This window comes from Mustela erminea, chromosome 4 (assembly GCF_009829155.1).
Source record: "Mustela erminea isolate mMusErm1 chromosome 4, mMusErm1.Pri, whole genome shotgun sequence".
NCBI classification, from domain to species: domain Eukaryota; kingdom Metazoa; phylum Chordata; class Mammalia; order Carnivora; family Mustelidae; genus Mustela; species Mustela erminea.
Genome location: NC_045617.1, coordinates 66,900,852 through 66,927,205, shown reverse-complemented (window position 1 = coordinate 66,927,205; position 26,354 = coordinate 66,900,852). Strand labels below are relative to the sequence as shown.

The 26,354-nt window shown below is 40.6% G+C and overlaps 1 long non-coding RNA gene across 1 annotated transcript; it reads left to right on the top strand.

Moving 5' to 3' along the window:
- Positions 1–410: 410 nt before the first annotated feature.
- LOC116587772 lies at positions 411–23,920 on the top strand. Its single transcript, XR_004284635.1, has 3 exons — positions 411–518; positions 18,829–18,914; positions 23,300–23,920. It is a non-coding gene; the product is annotated as an uncharacterized LOC116587772 (long non-coding RNA).
- Positions 23,921–26,354: the final 2,434 nt, after the last annotated feature.

Genomic DNA, 26,354 nt, shown 5'->3' with positions numbered 1-26,354 from the left:
TCTTAGCGTAGTGTGACATTCAAAAAAAGCAGAAGATTGTTTGATATCCTCTGCATTACATGCAGTATCTGCAATGCCTTGCCCAGGCTTTCACACATAATAGGTGCTCAGTAAATATTTATTAAAACAGTTTCTTGAATTAAAGTGGTACCCTGTGGTTATCAAACCTAGAGGGCTTACCAGGTAAGCTGAAGACAAACCTTCAAGGAATTTTCCCAATTTAATGTCCAGATATCCCTAAATGAAGAGATTCTAATTCATTAATATTGGGTTTTGTATAGCTAAGTTCACTTCAGAACAGTCTTCTACTTCTAAACTTATTGGCTTAGTTTTGCTAAATGTAGTTTTAAACAGAGTTTCTGTGGATTTTCTTCAGCTTTTTGCTTTGTCACACTCAACTACAGGGACTGATTACAAGAAAAAAGAAATCAAATTCATCACAGGTGTTCCTGATCTCATGCAGCACTTACTAAATATATATGATGGGAAAAAATGACAATCTTCCCCCAAGAGAATAGGTGAGTGGTGGGAACATTTAGAAGGAGAATAAGGAGATTTTTTTTTTTTTTTAGGAAAGGAATTTTTATTCGGAAGAGAGAACAGAATGGAAATTTAAGAGAAAAAACTGGCTCTTTCTGATAGCAATATATATGGTACCTGAGCTGCTGCCATGTTGAAAGTCCATACTTACTCTTTCGTTTCCTTGTACTTAATTTCATTGTTCATAAATCACATCTGTCCAATTTAGAAGTATTTTTTCATGAATAAGAATAATAATGTTATATTCACACGATTTTGTATGGCTGATGTCGAAATGACGTAAACTTTTTTGGTATATGGACTCCAGTAATTGCTCCCTCCGATGGTATGAGCTCCGTATGACTCTGTGGAGTCTCATTCTAGAACTGCATAAACCGTTTCATATAATGAATCTCTTTTACTAGAGAGCCTTTATTTTTAAAAAAAATATGGCCAATGAGGTGGCAGATGGAGTTCAGTCAGCCCTGCGCTGGCACAGGAGATGACTTGTCTTGTCTTCTCCAGTGAGATTCCTAGCAGAAGCGACCAAAGAAAAAAACAAAAAAAACTTACCGTAAGATCACATGAAAACAGAACTACCCTGCAAGAACCTAGCTAAATGTCTTGAACAGGGGCACTCAATCAATACTACTGACTTGAACTGAAAATTAACCCAGTGGTTGTTGGTTCTCTTTTGACTCAACGGAAGTATTTTTCTATACACTTGTCCACCTCTGGGTTAACCAGTTCTTTTTTGTTTTGCCTGTTTGTTTCCAGTTTGTAAATATTCAGTTCACTGGTAAGCGGATACTTTCCCCATTATCTTTCCTCTTTTCTTGGCATTAGCTTTCTTAAGACATTTTCATTGTTGTTAATACACAATCAGTACACCTACCAGTGACACTAGAGGTTGACTTGCTTGAAAAACAATAGTGTTATTTCTTCTCCTGACCTCTAGCCGGGAACACAGTGGCTGACCCCGCCTGTAGCCTCAGGTCCTCTGGGTCAGAGAGCTGGATGAAAGGAATGTCGGGAGCCAGCTCCTACTAGGTCACGCAAACCGGCTGACCTGCCTGTTTTCCTAGCTCCACGTTCAGTCACGTCAGCTGGTTATCTTCAGATTAGCCATGCTGGGAGTATTTACATGGTGGAAATCAACTAACCCTACAAATCAGGGCTTCCCTCCATCTTCATCCAGCCAGGGAGCCAGTGGTTACATGTTCACAGCCACACCACTGGTGGGGTATGAGGTGGAAAGACAAGTGGAAGACAAGTAGAGAGCAAGATCACAGCTATTGAAGGGTTCCATGAAAAAACAAGAATGTGATCAAAGGGGTTTCGTCTTCTTGAGTCCTCATCAACACCAAGAGCGACACCGCTCTGCTCTGGGGGCAGTGCAGTAGGGCCAAGGAGCACTAGGTTGGGAGTGGAAGGAGCTGGGTTCTGGTCTCACACAGCCGCCACATGCCTCTGTGACCCAGATGACCCACATAACCTTTCTCAGTCTGTTTCCTCGCCTGTGGTACAAAATGTGGCATGTGGCTTAGATTCCACTCACTCAAATTAAGTGTGGTTCAAAGACCACCAGCATGGGTGTCCCCTGGCAGCTTGTTAGAGAAGCAGAATCTCAGGCCAACCTGAGATTTTACTGGAACAGAAACTGCATTTTAGTAGGATCTCTGAGTTGTGTCATTTTGAGCTTTTGGAGAAGCACTGTGGACTAGGTGGGTGGTTCCCAAACCCAGATGAGTATTTGGAGTTTTGTTTTTTTTTTTAAGATATTTCTGGCCTACACTCCTAATCCATTGGATGAGGATTTCTGGGCATGAATCTCAAATTTTATTTTTTAAAAATTTCCAAGAAGATTTTGAAAGTCAGTGATGGGCTTCATTAGTCTAGATGGCCCCTTCCAGTTTTTATAGTCTCTGGAAAGTTACTAGCCTCCAAGATATGGTATCCTTATATCTTCCCAGTTATTCCACTGATTGTTATTAGAGTTGATGGAAAAGCAACTCTTGAATGGCTTAAGGACTATGAATTTTTAAGCCACCTTTGTTTCATGAAATATGAGAACATTCTGTAAAAAGATTAGATTTTGGAGAGGATACAACAATCACTAAAGATGGGGAAAAAAAAAAGAAAAAGAATGCCAGCAGGGACAGATTACTTCATAGAGTTGGAAGAAAACCCAAAGGAAAATAATTGATACTGTAAAATATATCTATCCCTTGAAGTTCTAGCTGACTTATTAAATTCGCAGCCATGCGGAGAGTTTTAGATGTGCTCATCCGAGATAGTAAGGCTTAATGGACTAAAAGTGGCTGAAAGCTCAGGAAATCTGCTTTTAGCTACAAATTATGAAATGGATATATATAATTATTGAAGTGTTATTCTTCAAACGAATAAACTTGCAAGCTATGAGAGAAACGCTTCCTCATGAAATCATCCTGTGATCATGTATATGCTTATTTTAAAACCAGTTTCACCAAATACAACAAAAAATGGGCAACTTCCTGCTGCCAAAATGCACCTAAGAACATCGATTAGGAACGTGGCGGGCTACAGATAATAGAAAATGGGGCTGGTAACCCCCGAGGGGTTATTTTTCCCACATTAAAAAAGAGGACCCAGAGATGTTGTTGAGTCCAGCATATTCTGATTCTCTTGGCCTTTCCTCCATGTCTTTCCAGCAAGAAGCAGGGGGAAGAAGGGGGGCTGGCTGCCTCTGCCTTCTTGCACAGAGTTGAGCAAAACTTTCTCATTCTGGCCGCCAGCAGAGTTCTGCTTGACTTGAGGCCTAAGCTAGGTCACCCGGGCCACCTCCAACTAGAAGGGATTTGTGGAATACATGAATTTAAATTTTCAGATGACACTGCTAAGTCTTTTGCCTTCTACCCTTTTTATTCTTCCCACACAGCTCCAAAAGTCATTCTCTCTCTACTTTGCCAAAAACTCAGTCTTAGAGTTCTACTTGGTCTGCTTGGTAATTACCTTTGTAATGAAGTCTGGTCCAAATATTTGCACGTAATGATTCCCTCATTTTCTAAGCATTTACATATTCATTTTATAGCATGTGTCTGTGTATCTATTGTTCTAACATACGCTCTTTTTTCTAAAGATTTATTTATTTATTTTTAGAGAGATGCAGAGAGAGAGAGAGAACAAGCGAGCCGCACAAGCAGGGGGCGGGGCAGAGGGAGAGAGAGAGACAGAGAGAGAAGAAATAGACTCCCTACTGAGCAGGGAGCCCGACACTGGGCTCTATCACAAGACCCTGAGATCATGATCTGAGCTGAAACCAAGAGTCAGAGGCTTCACCGACTGAGCCGCCCAGACCCCCCTGTTTTGTTTTTTCTGTTACAGCTTAACTCTTGTGCTCCTCAAGAACGAGTTATTCTTGCAATTCCCTCTGTGTCTAGAACTCTGCTGTGCCTAGCAATGCTTACTCAGCTGAACAGAGAAAAATGTTCGCGGTTGCCGCTGTTGTCTCCACACAGGGTAGCACGTGCAAAACTTTGCAGGCAGCACAAATCCTTTGTGTAGGCAGTGAACTCCTTCTGACACTTAGGAAGCTTATGGTTAATACAAATCACAAGGACCACAAATCCGAATCATAATTGTGGCCCCTGTACATTTCGGTTATCCCTAGTGAGAGATTGGATTTGAGTGGTTTGTACGGCATCCAAGAGATTTTCCCAAGGAACCTGGTGATTCGAATGAGGCTACAACATTCCATCTCTTGGAAGAGTTGCCAGGAAAAGAACATGCTGGATGCCTGAATTACCACTGCTGAACACGAACCCTGGAACTCCACAGAATGCTTAAAGTACAGTGGATGACCCCATAGCAGGCAGTGACATGTGGTTCGTTTATGATGGGAAAAAAATCAACAAACTACTTATTATGTACATTTCCTCTCCTTCCACTCTTCAGCCTTCTGTTTCAAGTTATTTTTGTACTCATCTCACACTTTCTGTATTTTTCAGACATGCATTAACAAATTAGAGAGACGATTTTTACTGGCACTTGCAATTTTCTCCTGATGGATGTATCTATGAAACGTATGTGTGAAACACATCAGTTTGAAAACAATCACAAGTGGCAAAATGGTGATTCAGGAATTATTGGGTCAAAAAGGAAGAAAACAAGAAAGGAACAGGGAGAGAGAATTGAAAACCTTACAGGAAAGAGAAGCTATGGTGACACACATGGAAAGTAAGAAATGCAAATTTTAACAGTCAAATTGAAAAGTCAAAAATATATCCTGCCTCTTTCTTCACGGCATAATTTATCAATGTAGCACATTTCTGAGTACATGTTCTGTTCTTCAAATCAGTTATGTCTACAAACAAAATGAATTTGAAGGGGGGGAAACTGTACCAGAAGTAGCATTGGATTATTATTTTTTTATGGCCTGATGCCAAATGGCCTCTGTGACTGAATTCTGCACATGTAACTAGTTGGTGTATGGTGAAGTCAACTGTCCCAGTGGATAAAAAAATAAGAGGCACATCTTATTAATCAATATTACAGTTTATGTATTTACCATTCTTGATCCTTTTTCAGGATCTTCTTCGGTATAAAAAGTGTTCACCCACACCTGCTAACTTGTTATGTTCATCTTCCAAAGTCGTTGTGTTATTTTGGTCTTCATGGCCCTACGCTTCTAGGAGGAGATTCATGAACAGCCAAACCAGAGCACATAGCCATGTTTCCTCTTTGAGTATTTCAGATGTTGCTACTTCTTATTACTTTTTAGAGGTAAGGATTAAGTACAAATTTTGTTTGAGAAAAGTCTTCCATTGGTGAGCAAGCTGGGAAAATCACCACAGCTAATTTTATCTGTTGAAACCTGTTTCAACAACCAATGGTTTCTCTGGGTTGTAGGGTTCTGTGGCAGCCAAGAGGAGAAGGAACAAAGGAGCGAATAGATAAAATTTCACACTCACCCTATGTGACTCTTTTGTGGAGTGTGGGAAACCCAAGATCCAGACTAATATTTGAAACACCAACCTTCAATTTCTTTAAGGTGGAAGACATTAAAAAAAAATACAGTTGTAACTATAAATTCTAGTCTTAAGTATAAACCCAAGAGAATTGAAAATATAGGTCCACACAAAACTCATATGAATAATAATAGCAGCATTACTCATAAGAGCCAAAAAGTGAAGCCACCCGAATTTCCATCAACTGATAATCAGATTTAAACGATATGATGTATCTATACAATGGAATATTATGCAGCATGAAAAATACATGAAGTACTTACTGATTCATACCCAACATGGCTGAGCCTTGAAAACATTGTTTTGAGTGAAAGAAGTCAGTCACAGAAGTCTGCATGTTGTATGGTTTTTTAATTTTATGAAATGTCCAGAACAGGCAAATCTATAGAGATCAAAATAGATCTGTGAGGGCGCCTGGATGGCTCAGTGGGTTAAAGCCTCTGCTTCGTCTCAGGTCTGACCCCAGGGTCGTAGGATCGAGTCCCGCATTGCGCTCTCTGCTCAGCGGGGAGCCTGCTTCCCTTCCTCTGTCTCTGCCTGCCTCTCTGCCTACTTGTGATCACTGCCTGTCAAATAAATAAATAACATTTTTAAAAAAAAATCTTAAAAAAAAAAAAATAGATCCCTGATTGCCAGTGGCTGAGAGAAGCTTGAGAATAAAGAGTGATGATTAATGGATAACGGAGTTTCTTTGGGGGAAAAGATAAAATTTTTCTGGAATTAGATGATGGGGATAGCTGAACAACTTTGTTAATGTACTAAAAACTGTTAAATTTTACTTTTTAAAATGATAAATTTGATGACATGTGACTTGTAAATCAATAAAAAAAATAATAAAAGACACATTCTTGGTATCACATGGCTTTTAACCTGAAAGTTACATTACCACATAGATATCTCTAAGATGTATCTCCCAAATACCACACAAGTTTTTAAAAGAAAAGAAGCCATAAGAGGAGCCAATTTTGGTGTGGTAAAAAATTTAGTTGACTAAAAAAAATGTGTGAATTTCTTGTTCTTTCTGTATAGGTAGTCTCCTTTTTCAGACAATTAAAGTAAGTAATCCTGAACTGAAACTACACAGATTCACACGGCCTGTGGTGGGCAAGTCTATGTGGCAGGTCTGGCTGTCTCAGGCCTTCCTGTCTCATTTGTGGGACTTCTGGACCTTTTATTTCAAGCACCCTGAGGTAACCAGTGACCTTGTGAAGTTTTGCACCATTCTTTCTTCATACCTATGGCTATCCTCCACCTTGCTTCTGAGAGGCTTAACCAGAGCTTGAAATGTGGGGTTCCCTATCTCAGACTCAATAAGTTCAACCTAAAGAATGATCCTTTCCAGGTAAAACTTGAAGCCTTAGATCCAGGAAGTGGGGAGACATCCTTAGACAACAGGCAGATTCTCTTTGTGTGTCAATGGCAACACAGAGGAAACAGCTCACAGAGGTCCCACTCTTAGTCCTTGGCACAAGCTTCTGGTCTACCTAGTGACCTGTTAGTCATGCCACTAGGAATCTCCAGAAGATTAAATTATCATAAAAATCCAAGAACTTTGGATAATTCAGGGAACATTTTCTGTGTTAAGTCAAATGCTATTCAGTAAGTTTTAGTTCCAACTCTGTTGAGTTTCTTGTCATTATAAGTGATGAAGGGATGGATCCTATATGGTCCTCACAATCATTCTTTTAGCTAGAGATTGAGGCCCTGATACAGGGTCAACCTTCTGCCCACCAACTCCCTCTGCCTTTAAGATGTTCTCTGCCCAGAAGCTACCTCAAAACCTTGTGCATCTGGTCTCCTAGAAGAAGATTCAGCCCTAGCATTTGCACACAGGGACAAGAGTACACATGAAGGCCCCCCACCTCCTCCAACCCAAGGCCTTCCCCTTTTGTTTTCTTAGCATTTGTTCAGTCTTACAACTTGAGCGACCTCATGCACACTCATGGGTATATGGATATCCTGGTCCACACACAAGAGGCCTGCAAAGAGCTGCTCTTTGACCACAGACTGGGATATGCAAGAAGAACATTTCAGGGTTCAAAGTCCCCGAAGCATAGACTAGAAGGAAGTATGTTGATTCCAGGTAGTTATGTCTCTTCTCTCCTCTTAAACTAGAGTAGGGGCCTCAGGCTCAGGCCCCATTTGCCTGGATCTAATGGCAGAACCATCTGGAATCTTCCAGAAAGAGGCAGCTGTGGAGGTACATTCTACCTCTGAATGGTTTAAGACTAAGCTCAGGAAGCTTTCTTAACCACTTTCTTACCTACACCCTTTTCTCCATAATATAGGATACACATTGCACATGGGTCTATAAGCATGCAAACAAGTAAGAGAATCTTTTTTTTTTTTTTAAGATTTTATTTACTTATTTGACAGAGAGATCACAAATAGATAGAGAGACAGGCAGAAAAGCAGAGGGGAAAGCAGACTCCCCGCTGAGCAGAGAGCCCAATGTGGGGCTCGATCCCAGGACCCCGAGATCATAACCTGAGCCGAAGGTAGAGGCTTAACCCATAGAGCCACCCAGGCACCCCCAAGTAAGAGAATCTTGATGAATTCTCTTCTTAGAGGAGAAAGAAGTTCATGTGACATGGGGTAAACTAGGCCAAGGTTTAGGCCTTGAAGAGACCATTTTAAGCACACACACTTACTTCACATATAATTACTAAGCTCTTATTCTTTCTCACTGAGACACTCAGCAGGACTCAGGAGTCTAATGAGTTTTTCTCCCTTTATTGAGCATCCAAAGTGGTTTTTGCTTTTATGGGGATAATTTAGAAATTGTTGTGAAGTGTAATTCATTTTTGTAATAATGCATGTAATATATTTTGCACTAATAAGCATTTGCAATGTGATTTGTTTGTGCTTGTGTCCTCTCTGCTCCCCAGAATGCTAACAAATAAAGTGAGATAACGTACTTTCTTAAAAGCACAGTTTATTATTTTCACTTTTAGAAAATGAACTATTTTCTCAAAAGGAGAGAAATACAAAGTGGCTGCAAAGATAATTTCTAAGAAAGAAAGATGAACTCGATTCAACTTTGTTATTTTTTGTGTGTGTGTGAGGGGCAGAGGCAGAGAGAGAGAGAGAATCTCAAGCAGGTGCCTCACCCAGCGTGGAGCCTGACACAGGCTCAATCTCACAACCCTGAGATTGTGACTTGAGCCAAAATAGGGATTCAGATACTTAACCAACTGCTTCACCCAGATGCCCCTCAATTCAGCTTTATTTTTCTATGTTTTCCCTCTCAACATTCTTCAGCATAAGTGAAGAACTTATCTGTTACATTCTCAATATTCCCTCTAATTAGTCCTAACTTCTTGTATGTCTGTGTGTGTGTGTGTGTACATACATACATATTTAGAATAATTGCCTGTACTGCCTATATTTAAGCGAAGTCGTGTGTCCTGGTCTATAATCAAGAAAACGTCCTTCTTTACCACACAATTTACTTTATAGCATGATTCCCTCAAGGGATACACCCTTCCTGGGTAGATTATTTTCTCAGACAATCTGTAAGTGCTCATCAAGGAATGAGCCTCCAGTAAGTCCTCCCTTTTCATTTACTCGATATGTATATCCAGATTCCTTCCACCCTTCTAAGTCCTCATCAGGACAACTCCCTAATTTAAAAGGCCCAGAGCAAGAACCCACAAGTTCTCTTGTTCAAAAAGCAGGAAAAATTATCTTTCCTTTCTTTTTCTGTTTCTCTCCTGATGTGTCAAGATATATATTTTTTTAATTTGCTGTTTAACACCATGTTTCCTTGAGCATAGGGATACTTAAGGGGTGAACACAGACCCTCCCAGGTGCCCCCAGCCTTGCCCAACAACTTGGAGCCCCAGATACACACAGCGACTCCCACTTGCCTGCACCTGTGTCCAGATTCCTGCCTGGCCTAGTGGCTACAGGCTCCGCATGGGGGCAGGGAGCTGGAGGCCTACAACTTGTGGGAGAGGGGTTGGAATCAGGGGATAAGCAAGCTCCGCCTCACCCCCTTGCTCCATTGTTTCTTTGCACTTCACTTACAAAACACAAATTCAAAGATAAATTTCTTAAGAATTTCAAGAGATGTCCACAGAGCATTAAGCCCTAAGTGCAGGTGCCCCTTTCTGAGCTAGGGGTTGCCCCTGCAGTCCTCACTCTTTACCTCTTATGATATCTTTTCTAGGGCCCAGCTTGGTGGTGGCCCAGGACAGAGAGTTAACATGCACTTGTGAAAGTACTTCCTTAATGGCCAGTTGCTCTCATCAGTTGGGGCGGGGGTGGGGGCGGTTGTGCTTCATTTTCCAGCAACTGTCTTCTTGCCTCCATTCTCATCACTCACCTGCCAGGGCCCACTGTAGGGGAAATCAGGAGTCTGGCCAAGACATTCATCTGTAATTTACACCATTGCTCTGACTTGGAAAGTACCATACCTCCATCATCACTGAAAGATGGGCAATTCTTTTATTACAAAAGAAGTCCATCAAAGTCTCCACAACTTCTACACCAAGTCAGCATCTTCTGCTTTTCCTTCTTTCATCAAGGACATACAGTCAGCAGTATGCCAGCCTCCTGTGTTGCCTAATGGAGGGCAGACTGCCTCCCTATCCACTGGGTATTAAATGGCGAGTAAAGGAAGAGCAGGGGAGGGTTTCCTGCCTTGTTCTGAATTTATCTTGGCCCCACTCCTCAAGCAGACTTAGATGTCCTTCCTGAGACACAGGTACATTTGTTTTGTTAACCTATGTCTTGATTTTTATTATTCCCCTCTGTTTCTTGGGCACATATGTCTACATCAGAGTTTTTTATTCTTAGGTATAAACATGAAGTCCCCACTCCATTGTTTAAGGACACAAGCACTAAAACATGGTTTTTGAAATAGCAACACTTTTCTCGTTGAAAAGTCACACACATGATAGAGAGTGTGGTAAATTTAGAACCTAAGAAAATAAACATCCATCAGAATTGCCATCTTACCATCCAGAGATAATCATTTAGTATTTTAGCATGTGAATCACTGGACTTCTTTATACATACACGTTTATGGGGCCTATACTATTGAAATGTTGTACATATATGTTTTACAATAGGTTTTTATTCATTAAGTAACACACCAAGAATACTTGCCACACTATTAACATATTATTAACACAATATTTATTTATTTATTTATTTTAAAGATTTATTTATTTTAAAGATTTATTTATTTGTCAGAGAGAGAGAGAGAGTACAAGCAGGGGGAGCGGCAGGCAGAGGGAGACGCAGGGAGCCCAATGTGGGGTTGGATGTCAGGACCTTGGATCATGACCTGAGCCAAAGGCAGACGCTTAACTGACCGAGCCACCCAGGCATCCTAATACTAACATAATTTAAAAATTTTTGATACACAAGAATCATTTGGGAGCATGTAGAAAATGAAGATACACTCATCTACCGAGTCTAACTCATAAATCTGAGGTAAGGACTAGAGATCTGCATTTTGAAAACCATCCCAGGTGATTCTGATCTAGATGATTCTTGGCACTTGCTCTGAGGAACAGGATCTACAACATGATTTTTAATTGCTACACTGTGTTCTATTTTATAGATGTCATAATTTATTAAAACAACCCCATATTGTTCAATTAACTCTAGTTTCCAAATTTTCACATGCACAATTAATTCCTCAATGAATAACCTACTTCATTAATCTTTCTGAACATCTCTGATTATTTCCCTAGGAAAATTTTGCATGGAATTACTGGGTCAAAGGGAATGCTAGCCCTGGCAATGTAGATGGTATATTGAGTGGAAAAGCAAACTTGTAAGCTTCAAAGTATTAGACTAACATGAAATATGTAACACCTGCCCTTTTTTGAAAACTTTTGTATGCCAGGACAGTAGTTCTCAAATTTATCATGCACTGGAATTACTTTGAGGGCTTGTTAAAAACAGATTGTTGCCACTTCCTTCTTGTCCTCTTCTGATTCATTAGGTCTGGGGTGGGGTGGGGTATTTGCATTTCTAATAAGTTCCCAGATGCTGCTGCTTCAGTTGCTTTGGAAACCACATTTTGAGAACCATGGCACTAGACACGATCTTAAGTATTTTATGTAAGTTACTCAAGTCACAATAGTCCATTACAATCAAGGACTAGGATTCAGTGAGGATCCAAGGCAGTGAAGCTAATGATGGTGGAGCTGGGATTTGATTCCAAGTTTGATCAAAGGCTGATGCTTTTCTCGTAGGCAGCCTGGTTTCTTCTTTCATTTTACTGCCCACAAATGAAATATTTTGGATGTCTTTATAACAAGCACCATACGTTTCAGTGTAAACCACCTCCCCTTCCAATCTATTAGGGGTATCTGAGGGAAGAGAAAGGTTAGGAGGAGTTTAGTTGAGAATGTTTTCAGGGGAAAACATTCTCAACTCCAGGTTTCAGGGGAAACTGGTTTGATGAGTTACCCGCTACTATTCACGTCAATCTGAAAGGTTGCTTCCCTGCCCTCCAGTGGCTTCAACAACAAGTAGACACCAAGAGAATCATTTCTCAGCAGTGACTGCAACCATATAATAGTCCTTCCCTGGACGAGTGCTCTACTTTCCTCAAAACCACCTCCAGGTTTCTCCACACAGTGACCTAAACAACATGTTTGTTCAGGCAAGTCAGAAAATACATCACATCAGTGCAAAAAAACAAAGAATTCTTGTCAAACTGGTTGGCTAATATTACCCAGCAAGACAAACACTCAGTGGATTGGCAAAGCATGAAGCTGGTTGACTTCTACCAGGGTCATTTTAAGAGAGGTGAACATTTCCTAACCTACACCCAGAATCACCAAGTGAATCACATGCACTTCACAACTAAAGAAATTCTAAGACCTAATTATGCACATTTTTACCTGTTTATTATCTTGGGCCGTTGTCACCCTGATGTGTTGATAATTGTGTGTGTAGATTATTTTTATACAAGTCATTAAGCCCTCATTTATTCATCCTGGGAGCTGAGGATTGTGTTAGGCACTCTTCAAGGAGAAACAACTGTTGTCTGTTTAAAACCTGTTTTGTATGGCTTCTAGCCTAATTCTGTTGGATGCGAATACCATAGAATGATCTGCTCTTACTGTTCAATTCATTATGTAATGCAAAATGTAACTTCCATCCAGGTTAAAAATAAATTGAGTCTGGGATGCTTTATGTTGTACGACGAGGCAATACATTTCAATAAATATTTTGTCCAGAGGTTATAAGGAGCCTTGTTCAGCCCCTGGTTTTATCATTTGTAGCGACTTCCTAACTGGATAAGGACAGGTCTTAGGCAAAGAAGGCTTGAGAAGTCTGTCTGTGGAAGAGTGAGTGTTCATCATCTGAGTTGCTCCAAGTGTCAGAAGCTGGTATCAAGAGTTGCTTGTTTTTGGTAGCAGCAGGATTACAGCAATTAGAATTGTCTGACAAGGGGAGAAATGCCCAATGACATAGAGGTCCTTATGAATTGAAAGAATTAACATTCAGACTAGATGGTTGTCTTGTCAGGAATGCTGTCAAAGGCATGTCTACACTAGGGAAGAACTTTGAGTAGCTGATTCCTAGAAATCCTATAAGACATGTACTCTCTCATTCTTTCTCTCTCTTTGTTTCTCTCTATATATCTCTGTAGTGAGGGGACTTAAAGTGAGAAAGTATAGTATGGAGGAGGGGCAAGGGAGGCAAGGATCACACCTGCCTGTCTTCTTCCAGGAAGTATCTAGGTGAGAGGTGGGAGTATAGTATGGAGGAGGGGCAAGGGAGGCAAGGATCACACCTGCCTGTCTTCTTCCAGGAAGTATCTAGGTGAGAGGTGGGAGAGGTGCGACAGGAATGTATATTGTAAAAGGGTAGCCTCCTCTTTTTCACAAACCACATTTCCGTCTTGTGTTGATTTAGTATCTTTAGCTGTAGTGCTCTCTCCAAACCCAGCAATTCAAGAATTATTCATTGGTGGGACTGCTTGAAACATGAGTGTGTAGCCAAACCTTATTAACGGGCATCCAATTAGCCAGAATGACTTTGAAAATTCTGTTATTCGAAAACACAGAAGAAAATCATCTAAAACAAGCCCATTGATGCTTTAGAATAAAAAAGGACATTTTCAAGCTATAGCGCAGTTTCAATATAAATTCAGCTTAGTGTGTGTTTAGACAATGAACACTGAAATTCATGATGATTGCGTAAGAAATTCTTTCCTCAAAAGAAGTTCCTATCACTATTCTATGAAGAAAAGCAGGTGGGTAGATATATTTCAGAAATATTTTCAGTACTAAAGATGAGGACAAGTTTTCTATTCATCACTGATATAGCCAGAAAATTTCCCCAGCCGCCGTACCCCAGTTGCTTATTAAAATCTCTACCTATCAGTTAGGAACCATACAATGAATACTGAGAACTGTTGTCAAAATTACTATTATGCAAATCAGAAAATACAACTCTAAAATTCCCAGATCCTTGTGTTAAATAATTTTTATGTGGTTAAGCTTCACGTTTCACTACATATGTACAAGGAAGAGTGGATCAAATTTCTTCGAGAATGTCACAGTTATATTTCCAGGAGTCAAACTCGGTTGTATTGAGAGGCAGTGGAGAGTGACATGTTAGCACATGGGTGTCTGTGGCCAGGCTCACTCTGGGGGCTGCCTCTGCGTTCACTTCAGCCAGCTGCATGCCCTTGGGCAATTCATTTCTGTCTGCATTCCCCGTCAAATAGACAGGAAAAGCACCAAGGTTATGGAAGTCTGAAGATTCAGGGAGATAAAAGTCCCATGTGCTTTTCCCAGAGCCTGGCACTGGGCAGGCAACAAAGTTTAGCTGTGGTTATTATATAGTTCCATTGAAGACTTTATGTTAGGAAGTACTGTGGGTCTTTTTTTTTTTTGTTTTTTTTTGTTTGTTTGTTTGTTTTTGGTTTCGGTTTTTTTTTGTTGTTTTTTTTTTTAGTTGTGGTAAAATATATATAATCTAAAAGTGACCATTTTAACCATTTGTGCAATTCTGTGTTCTTTTTATTTACAGGGGAAGTATGACCATTTATAACAAATATCTATACATTAACACTATGCAATTTGCTTTAGCATTAAGCACTGAGAAAAATAATCAAGACCAATAAGAACATTTGGTATGAAGATCAAAACAATACAAAGTCCTCCACAGCTTCATAATTTTAAAATGAAGTGTATGGGGACACCTGGGTGGCTCAGTTGGTTAAGCCTCCACCTTTGGCTCAGGTCATGATCCCAGGGTCCTGGGACTGAGATCCACATTAGGCTCTTTTCGCAGAAAGGAGTCTGCTTCTTCTTGTTCTTCTTGTTCTTCTTCTTTTTTTAAAAGATATTTATTTGTTTATTTATTTATTTGACAGACAGAGATCACAAGTAAGCAGAGAGGCAGGCAGAGAGGAGGAAGCAGGCTCCCTGCTGAGCAGACAACCCTATGCAGGGCTCAATCGCAGGACCCTGAGATCATGACCTGAGCCGAAGGGAGAAGCTTAACCCACTGAGCCACTCAAACACCCCAATGGAGTCTGCTTCTCCCTCTGCCTATTGCTCCCTCTGCTTGTGCTTTCTCTCTCTCTTCCTCTCTCTGACAAATAACTAAAATAAAATCTTCTTAAAAAATAAAATGAAGTTGGGGCGCCTGGGTGGCTCAGTGGGTTAAGCCGCTGCCTTCGGCTCAGGTCGTGATCTCAGGGTCCTGGGATGGAGTCCCGCATCGGGCTCTCTGCTCAGCAGGGAGCCTGCTTCCCCCTCTCTCTCTCTGCCTGCCTCTCTGTCTACTTGTGATCTCTGTCTGTCAAATAAACAAAGATTAAAAAAAAAAAATTTAAAAAATAAAATGAAGTGTATGAAGGCATATACTAACTTCTTCAAAGGGCTCAATAATATTTCAAATCCAGAATTTACTGAAAATACCTTCATTAAGTACAAAATTTATCTTTATACAAAGTAGGACCAAAAAATACAGAAAAATATAAACTGAAAGGTAAATTCTCTCTTGCGCTTTACAAATCCCTTTTCCTCTTCTCCCAGTTGTTTACGTATCTTTCTAGAAATGTTCTATGCATCTATCAGCATATAAATCTGTGTTTATAGGTTTACAAATAGTATCATACTAGAGTCACTATTTTCCTTGTGGATACTTTTTAACTTTAAATTTGTCTGAAAACTCTTCTCATGCTTTTAGAGAACTTATGGTATTCTATTATGGAGACATGTCACAATTTATTGACCAGCTCCTAATAATAATAGATAATAATTAGATTTCCAGGGTTTCCCCCACCCCCTCCGGCAAAGATAACTGGATCAAGTGCCTTTGTACACAGAGGCATATCTTCTTATAATAAAGATTAATGATATCCTAGCAGATTGGTTTTTTTTTTTTTTCCTAGCAGATTGTTTTAATGAGACTAGAAAGCAAAGTTAAAATATACAATTAATGAGAGTATTTGGGGTGGATTGTTATGCTCTGGATTTCTTGGTTCTTTACTTGACATCATGTCTTCTTAGGGATGAAATTGAGGAGTGTAACCTTGTAGCTAAGAGTTGAGGACAATGGAATCCCATCATTTATGAGTCAGACAAGATTCTTAATCTCTCTGAGCCTAGTCCTTCTCCATGGCGTTAGTAAGACAATCAAATGAGATGTTGAAAGTCAGCATTTTGCACAGTGGTATTTAGTCTTGATAACCTCTCAATAAATGATAACATAAGTAGTTAATAACTGTCTGGTGATAGTAATTATTCTTAAGGAGCAGTAGACTGGGGCTTCCCAAATTTTCAATTTTTTTAATATTGACACAACCAGTTTTAATTATCCATTTATTGTTTACTTGAGGTCTATTCCCTCCTATACCTCAAGACTCTTATTAATCTTTGTTTTGAAATTTTTTGATTTCCAAGTCTGGGGTAGGACGGGGCTCATATCCTAGGGGAATTTGGTCTAGATCTGAAGTCAGGAAAAAAAAAATCATGCATTTTTTAAGAAAAAGTTCACTGAGCATTTAGTAACAAGCAAAGCGATGATGGCAAAAATATCTCAGGATATTTGCCAGCTTTGCTGCTCGTCAAGACTTTGTGAATTGCCTTTCGGGGGCTTACGTTCTCGAATCCTCAAGCTGCACTGTTCTGTAGCCTGTGACCGGGTTCTACCAACAGATGCCCCAGATCTGAAGCGGGGAGTGAGAAGCAGGAGCATGTGTCCTACTTTATTTATTTATATTTTTTTGGTGAGGATCACCGTGACAGCTGGAGCTCCTGGCAACAGGGGCGGAGCTTCCGGTGTCTGGTGTCAGCCTCAGCTGCGGTTGTGTCTGCGCAGTGGCCAGGGCCATTGAGACTTCTCCGGAGCAGCCCGTGGGGGTGCAGTTTGGGCTGGCTTCTTGGCTGCAACCTCTCCACCTGGCTCTCTGACTCTCCAGCAGCAGCTCAGGATGTTGCTCAATTACTTTGTTGCTTAAATAGGCCAAATGAGTTCTGTTATTCATGATTGAGTGCCAACAATCCCCATTTCCCTAAGCCCCCAACTCCTCTCCTTTCCTCATTTCATTGTGTGGCAGCTTGGTCCTGCTGGTCGCTCAGGCCCCAGATCTTGCTGTTATCCTTGATTGACCTCACTCTTTCTCTCAGTTGCAGCCTAATAGGTCTTTCGATATACATTCCAACCCCTGTGGTTCATTGCTAACCTAGCTACCGGAGTGGTCTTCCAAATAAATCATAAGTCACATTACGTCCCTCCTCTCCTTAGAATCTTCTGGTGGCCTCCACCTCCCTGAATAAAGTCCTCACCCAGGTATGGTAGAAGCCTTGCAGATGGCATTCAATCTCTCTTGAGGACATCTCAATGAGCGGAGAGTGGCGGTGACCCCCGGGCTGTCTCGGAGACCTAGCCAGTGATTTGAAAGCATTTTAACACTTTTAAAATCACCATATTTGACCTATCTCCTTTACCTCTTAAACAATGCTATGAACTTCAAGGAACAAAAATTGTCATTCCATTTTCCAGTCAAGAAATTGACCTTTGAGAAAGTTAAGTGACTTGCACGTGGTCAAATAACCAGTGACACTGGACCAGAGAGAAGTTCAGTAACTTTGTTTGACGAATCCCACACATGTGGACAGGCAGACTTAAAACAGAGGGCACAGTTTTGGAGTAAGACAGACTTGACTGTAAATTTTTCTATCTCTCTCTCCTTTTCTGACCCTCATTTTGTTTATTGCAAGGCAGGTAGACAATGCCTCCAGGGATCAAACATTCCAAATGAGGTAAGGCTTCTGAAGCTCCCAGTCTAGGATCTGATACACAGTGGATTCTTAGTAAATAGAACTTTTATTGTGGGCAAATGCTTATCATCCTAAAGATTATTCAGACATGGGAATCAAAAAATAGAAAGGAGGGACTAGAATATCTACTTCATCTGGAAGTTCTGGGTGTCTGTAAAGAATCTGAAATATTTTTATTTCTTTCACATTCAAAAGACCAGATTAGTGGACCCAGAATTGACCAAGTTTTTTGGTTTGTTTGTTTTTTGTTTTTTGTTTTGTCCTCTGAACATCTTAAAAGTATTTCTTCTTATTTTTATCTGGGGGGAATGTCACAGAAAAATGACTTTTGCTTTCACCTCTTCAGAAGGTTCAAGAAGGTAGGAAAGCTTTCATTCCAAAGCAATTTTTAAATTTCCCTTAAAAAAATAAGTGTGGCGGCGTGCCTGGGTGGCTCAGTCATTAAGCATATACCTTCAGCTCAGGTCCTGATCCCTGAGTCCTGGGATCCCCACATCAGGCTCCCTGATCGGTAGGAAGCCTGTTTCTCCCTCTCTCACTCCCCCTGCTTGTGTTCCGTCTCTCACTGTGTCTCTCTCTCTGGAAAATAAATAAATAAATAATCTTAAAAAAAAAAAAAAAAAGAAAGAAAGAAAAAGAAAGAAAGAAGTGTGAGAACTCCCAGAGTATGTTGAATTTTGTTTCTCAAATACTGTTTCAATATACGCTTCAAGTACCTGATGTCAGGTGGTTATTGTATAATGAGATTCAAAGGAGATTTACAAACTTCTAGAGGGGGCTGAGATTCATGAATTCCTTGAGTGGGCATTTGAGTCAGAATCAATGAAGCATTGACAGTTGATGCCCCCAACAGATCAAGCAACATATCCGATATTATCTGGTCCAGATTCTGGTTTACGTTGGATCCAATCCAGACAACAAACCTGTGGAAGGTCTGAGTAATATGTGACTCTAAATTTGCTGCAAGATGCGTGATATTTGTGAATCTGTCAGCTATGATGAACTTTCTTTTGTTTGTTTTCTCTTTTCAGGTTTAACTACGTGAGCAAAATATCATTCAAGCCCCTCAGATCTTCATACAAAGTTGTTCTGTTGTACATACATACATGTCCTTGTGGTAAATTGATGTTGACTTCATTCCTATTCCGAACAATGGGCTAGACCAAGTAACATACCATTTATTGATGCCAGCATTAGGTAGTGTTCGTTTGATCGAAAGGACTCGGGTATTTCAATTTAATGTCTTACTACATGTTAAGCTGTGATACAGCAGAAGGGCCCAGAAGGGCAACTATTGGAGTGACTACTCCTCATGCTCCTGTCTGACATTCCCAAGGTAGGATTCAGTTACAAAGGGCCATAGGGAAATCTGGTCAGAGAGCTGAAGCGCAGAGAAGAAGAAACATAAAGAGATGGCAATAACGAGGCGATGAGGCAGTCAGTCTGTGTTACCTCATCAGGCTGTGAGGAGGGAGACCATCATGCCGGAATGCCTCATTGCTTTCAGGATAGACACTCCCAGACCTGGTCAGTTCAGGATGCTTCACAAGCAGCCAGACTGTGTGGTTCCTCTGGAATGTTCCACATCTCAAGCAGATTCAAATGCATCTGGAAGAGATTGGCTGAGCAACCAAAACAAGAAATTCTAAGCTTCTGTGTATGTATGTACGTATGTATGTGCCATGTGGCGATGTTTGGGATACAGGACACATGTCTCCTCTTACGATTCAACTCCAATCCCATCTGAGCAATGACTCAAAGTTCAGCATACTCTCAGTTCCTTACTTTATTTATTTATTTTAAAGATTTTTTTTTTTTTAAATTCTTTATTTGAGAGAGAGAGGAGAACAGGAGGGGCCGAGAAAGAGGGAAGGAGAATCTCAAGCAGACTCAGGTGGGTGTGGAGCCCGACACGGGTTGGGGCGGGGCTCCATCTCAGGACCCTGAGATCATGACTTGAGGCAAAAAACAGGAGTCAGAGGCTTAACGGACTCTGCCATCCAGGCGCCCCAGTTCCTTATTGTATTTAAAAGTATTAATTCGGGGTGCCTAATTTGGGTGGCTCAGTGGGTTAAAGCCTCTGCCTTTGGCTCAGGTCATAATCTCAGGGCCCTGGGATCAAGTCCAGCCTTGGGCTCTCTGCTCCGCGGGGAGCCTGCTTCCCCCTCTCTCTCTACCTGCTTCTCTGCCTACTTGTGATTTCTCTCTGTCAAATAAATAAATAAAATCTTTAAAAATAAATAAATAAAAGTATTAATTCTTTACTCATGTATTCCTTTCTCTATTTTTTCTCTTACAACTTATACTAAATTTTTTGTTGGTAGTTGTCATTTTTTTCCTCGGATAACTTTAAGTTTCAAGAGTTTCTCTTTCGAAGCTTTAATGCCTAGGATCAGATAAACAGTGGTAATCTTATCCTCATCATATGTATATGCAATAATAACATACGTGTGCACATGTGTAACTTACAAAGCACTTTCACACACGTTATCCCATTTAAGTGTAAGTACAGTAATAACATCCAGCCCTCTTTCTCTTCCTCCTGGTACCATGAGGTGGGCACTGTGCACAGAGCTCTGCATACAGTGTTTCCAGAGATGAAAGAGTCAAGGAAGAAAGGCAACGAGGAAGTCCATGAAGGGTGGTTGAACAAGCACTTAACTAGATAGGAGAGGTCCCAGGAAGAATGGCCACACTTTGCTGTTGATTTCGATCTATCTGGCACAGTCAAGTGAGCACCTCTTTAGATCACAGTGTGCTCACATGCAAAATTAGATTAACTCACACCTGCCCCGACTCCCTTAGAGAGTTACTCTGAGAAACCAATTAGGTAGTATGTGAGGAAATATTTTGTGGTTTTCCAAATGAAGAATGCATATTTTTATTGATTTTTTCCCTGCACTTGACTTTTGCCAGCATTTGTAACATTGTCCTAAACAAATCTTCTATTGAATAATGGAATAATAAGGAATTGAGTATTGAATAATAGAATTGATTCTATTGAACAATAGAAAAGATGAACATTTTTAGAATTATATAAGCATGTTCTGATAATCTGTTGGCCATTTTATTTTACTTATAATCAAAATATACACATATTTGTTTGGCAGCCAGATACCTGAATTCAATCTATGAGAACTGAGCTCAAAAGGAAACCGAGATCTTGTTTCTTTTCTTTTTTCCCTTTTTAATTTTTTTTTTAAGATTTTATTTATTTGACAGAGAGACACGAGAGAGGGAACAAAAGCAGGGGGAGTGAGAGGGAGAGAAGCAGGCTTCCCATTGAGCAGGGATCCTGATGTGGGGCTCCATTCCAGGACTCCGGAATCATGACCTGAGCTGAACGCAGACACTTAACAACTAAGCCACCCAGGTGCCTTAATTTTTAATTTTTCTCAAAGTAAAATCTGCAGATAACTTGCATACAAGTCATGTGGCACGATTATAGGCATTTCTGATTTCTGCACCCCATTTTTATCTCCCGAATTAGAAGCTCCGGATAAGTACCCAGAGTCTTCCTTCTTTAGCAAGCATAGCAACTGAGACTTAGGCCCACTGGCCTAGGAGTCCAGAACTTACTGACTGAGGTTTGCAAAGTTGTAAGAGAACATTCGTTCTTTGTTTTTTTTTCCAGCGGTAACAAGATTTTCCTATCAACATTGTATTAAAAGCAGATACATGTGCTTATGTGGAATGAAAGCAGCACTGCATTTGTGTGCAAAATTTGAGTTCGCTTGCTTGAAAGCACTTTGAAGTCATGTTTTCTCAGCTTTCTTTAATTGGATGGTGCGTTTATAAGAGAACTTTGGAAGGAGTATTCTATTTCAGTGTTATTTCTGGCCTCCATTCAAGAAACGAACAGTCTCATAAGCAGTTAAATCGATAACCAACCAGGAACTCTTCGAATTAGAAGGGGGCCTCACCTCATTTCAAGTTATAATATTAAAATCCTCATTCTGTGCTGGATGTTGAAATAAAAAGGTAGAGATTTTGCTTTTGGGATTAGTGACTATGGAATGATGTAGTGTTACTTCAGAAGTTACAGAAACATCACCAATCCGCTTCTTAGGACAGAGAACTAAAAGAGATGAATCAATATTTATTCAACACACATTTATTGAGTAACAGCTATATACCTGGTGCTGGTCCAGGTCTAGGGCCAGAGGCGTAAATAAAACAAGTCAAGCTTCCTTAGCTCTTGGTTCTAGTAGGGGAGGAAGAAAACAAAGAAAATACCAATATTCAATATTTCTAAGATCAAATGGCACATTACAAGATGATAAATGTGAAGGCCAATGGTCTATTCTGAATCTACTATGCTGAAATTCAAAATTCTGGAAACCGTAGAGCTTGAAAGTGGTCTGCTTAATCGCTCGCATTTATGGTCATATTTACAGTGTAGTCAAAAATACATATTGGATATATGATTGACCTTTTTTCCCTGAGGCCAGATCCGGTCTCCTTGTCATTCTTGACCTTCTGTAATGATGTTCAGAAAAGCAGCCAATCACATTTATTTGTTTGTTTGTTTGTTCATTTTCCCAGCACTTTTAACTCAGCAACCAAACCAGTATGAACTAGATAGAGCATCAGAGTCATCTCTAAATTGTACTCAGAGTCCATAGATGTTTAGTTAGTTTCAAAATTGCAAGCTAACACAAACACTACCAGTGTGCCTTCCTTTCCCCCGCCCCTCTGTTGTGTTATTCATGTTCAGAGTTGTAATATGACCCCATCTGAAAACGCTGTTGCAGAAGTTTCTTGGAAAAGAACATGCAGTTTATCTATGCCTATGAAATACCTGTTAATGGGGGAAGGTGGCGAGGTGGGGTGGGGTGGGGAGGGGTGAGGGTTTGGAGGGGTGGGTTGGGATTATTAAAACAAAGGGAACCCCAAACCCTATGAACAGCTATACCATTTTCTTTGCATAACATGACATCATTTCAGTCCAAAGTGGAGAGTCACATTTTTTTTCAGAAATCTATCAGCAACAAAGAGGATATTGCTATTCTGATCAGAATTCGTTTGGTAGATATGTTTTAGGTTAGATTTAATTTTTCATATTTGTCGTTCTGCCTGTATAAAAATTTCCTCTAGAGGAAAATATGCCAAGGTTAAACTTCACATGGATTAACAAATATACCTACACACTGCAGCCCTCTGCATTTTTTTTTAAGATTTTATTTATTTGAGAGAGAGACAGACATAACGAGCATGAGAGGAGAGAAGGTCAAAGGGAGAAGCAGACTCCCTGTGGAGCTGGAGCCTGATAACAGGGCTGGATCCCAAGACTCCGGAATCATGACCTGAGCCGAAGGCAGTGGCTTAACCAACTGAGCCACTCAGGTGCCCCGTAATTTTTTAATAAAAGGACACCATCCACATCACTTTAAACTGCAAAAAGTGATTCCTTTTAAAATATTTTTAATATTTAATTTAAGTAATTTATTTAATTTAATATTTTTAATATTCCTTTCATATTCATGTTATTCCACTGAACAGTGCTGTTAGAAGAAATCCCAATTCTGGAGCAGCTGCACAGAGGGGGCTTCTAATCAAAACTGAACTTGAACAAGAATAAATCAAGGAAGAAACTGCTCCCCTGCTGCTGACCCGCAGACGTCCGTTTTCACGCTGGATAAATACCAAGCAGCTTGCAAGAGAAGTCACAGTAAAGCCCACCTTGGCTCCGAACACTCAGATGTGCCAGAGGCACAGGAACTTTATTTTGAAATCCAGATGACATCCTTGAAACTGCCGGTTCCCGACATTAACTCCTTGGCGGGGACGCGCGCTGAGTGCGCACATTGCGGAGACAGAGGGCAACAAACAACCTCGGGGCGGGGGACTCCCCTCACCCCGCAGGCACGGCGCTGCTCCGAAGGGCGCATCAGGCAGAGGAACGGGAAGCACCAGCAGAGGCATGTGTGACGCTGGGACGGAGAAAGGGCTGGAGTTTGGGGGTTTTGTCATCTCGCCTGTGTTTTTTAAGTACAAAAGTAGAACGTAGGAAGATGATTGGAGTCAGATTGTCCACTGAGGCCCCGTTATTAGGAAATAGCTGTTTGGCAATAAATGTCATCTTAACTAGTAAACCTCGAAAAGCTAAATGGGGGTCAAAATAAAAACTTGGCAGAAGTCCCCGTGGGCTGCGCTTCTCTTGGGTCCCCCTTTTCTTTGTCCTGAAAGTGCTTTGCCAAACACTCCTCCTGCAAGCACCACTTGTAGGGGACAAGAGGGCCTCAGATCAGAAAGTTCCAGAGGTAGAACAGCCTTGACTCTGCTCCGAACACAAACATTGCCTTCTTGTTCTATAACTTGAGACCCCAAATACTGCTTTCAGTCAGCCATATAGTTCCTGCGAGTTACAATAATAATTAAGATGGTGCCCTTGAGCTTGTGGCAAGCTCATTTTTTTTTTTTTTTTAAGATTTTATTTAGGGGCACCTGGGTGGCTCAGTGGGTTAAAGCCTCTGCCTTTGGCTCAGGTCATGATCCCAGGGTCCTGGGATGGAACCCCGCATAGGGCTCTCTGCTCAGTGGGGAACCTCCTTCCTCCTCTCTCTCTCTCTCTGCCTACTTGTGATCTCTCTCTGTCAGATAAATAAATAGATAAATCTTTTTAAAAAAGAGATGTTATTTATTTGTCAGAGAGAGAGAACACAAGTTGGGGGACCAGAGAGAGAAGGAGAAGCAGGCTCCCCGCTGAGCAAGGAGCCAAAGGTGGGACTTGATTCCAGGACTCTGGGATCATGGCCTGAGCTGATGGCAGACGCTTAACTGACTGGGCCAGCCAGGTGTCCCTGTGGTAATTTCAAATATGTGATTTTTGTTTCACCCACATGGAGAAGGACTGAAAATTGTAGAATCGGGACAATTACTATGCTTCTCTTGATAATATATTCCATGCACAAATACACTAATCTGTGAAACATGGAGTCTTACCCAGTTCTGAAATGCTAAGTGTGTCTCACATTTGGAGAAATGATTTTATGGTCATCTTTTTCTAAGCCTCCTTTCAAAGAAAATGTCTTCCATCATTTGAAGAGGGAAAACTAGGAAATAGAACATTATTTCACAAGGAACCCTGTACTTTTTTTTTTTTTTTTTTTAAACAAATGTACTTTCGCATCTCCATTTTAGGAGGGATGTACTACGTTGTTTTGCCTCCCTGGGGTCATTGACCGGGCTTGTGCCTGAGATGTTTTTATCCCATCATCCAGACAGTTCAAATCAGGAGTGAGGTGCATTCGAGCTGGGTTTCTGCTGCTGCCAAGAAGATAATCCCCTACTGATGGGTCAGCATTTCCATCCCAGCAAGTTTGACCTTTCAGAAGGAGACTCTACTTTAAGTTTGCACAAAATAACCTTAGCAGCACCTAAAGCCCAAGTGTGGGGTGTTGCTTCATTCTCCCTCACCACCTACTGTTTCCAGCTTTCCTTCCCCAATGTGGTCATGGCAAATACAGCATCTCTTCAAAGCTGTCTTTAGTTCAGAAAACATGTGGGGTTAGGGCAAATTTTGCATAATTCTATTAAAAGACTTATGCCTCAGCTTTGCAAAATATTTGAGAAAATGTGATTCAGGGGAAAGAAAGTCTTATCTTTTGGCCCAGAAGGTGCTTCATGGAACTAAGCTTATTAATGTTAGGAGTGCATGTTAAACACCAAAAACTAAAAAAAAAAAAAAAAAAAAAAAAAAACCTTGAACGACTTGAAGGGCTGCTTTGATCTCCCTTCAAGTCCCCAGTAGTCCGAAGCTTAAGACAGAGATGCATTTTCTGTTTCTTTCACCGTATGCAAACTTAAACGCTGGAGTTATAATATAGTATGGGGAACACAGGTGTGTTTCTGTAGATTCTAAAATAAAATGTATTGGCTCTTTTCAGTTGAGGACAGATCTTTCTGGTGTCATGACAGACTTAGAACATCTTCCATAGATCATATGACTCTGTCCTCATGCCTATTTTGTTCATATGATGCTGCTTGGCATTCATAGGTTGGCAGCCAGTTTGGCATCCATTTTTCATATTCAGCTGCTGAGATTGCACTTAAGGAACCCAACACTTCCACCAGTGTTAATGTTACAAAATCAACTGCAATTAAAATGCTTCTTCCTACAGAGCAGATCTCCATTAAATAGGCAGCCTCTCCAGGAGCCAATGATGTCCAAATGATGTCTGCTGTTGGGAAAGTTGGAGACTACGCCTATACAATGACTGGAGAGTGCCCACAGCGCGCGCGCACACATACACACACACAAACACACACCCAGAAGCCACCATTCTAGAACTCTCCAGAGCCTTAAGTCTATCTTCTATTGGGTCATGTCTCATCCAGAACATGTGGAGTCTAGGGACCTCCCCTGATAAGTGTCTTAATTTTCATTCCCAATTCATCTGAATTGTGCCAGGACCAGAGTAAGACTTTTAATGCCCCTAAGCTCTTAAGCACATAAATAAAAATACAATTTTAATTTTTTGGAATAACAAAATTTATAAGTATGTTGATAGCAGAACAGTTTTTTTTTCCTCCCTAGGTGAATTCTTGATTATAA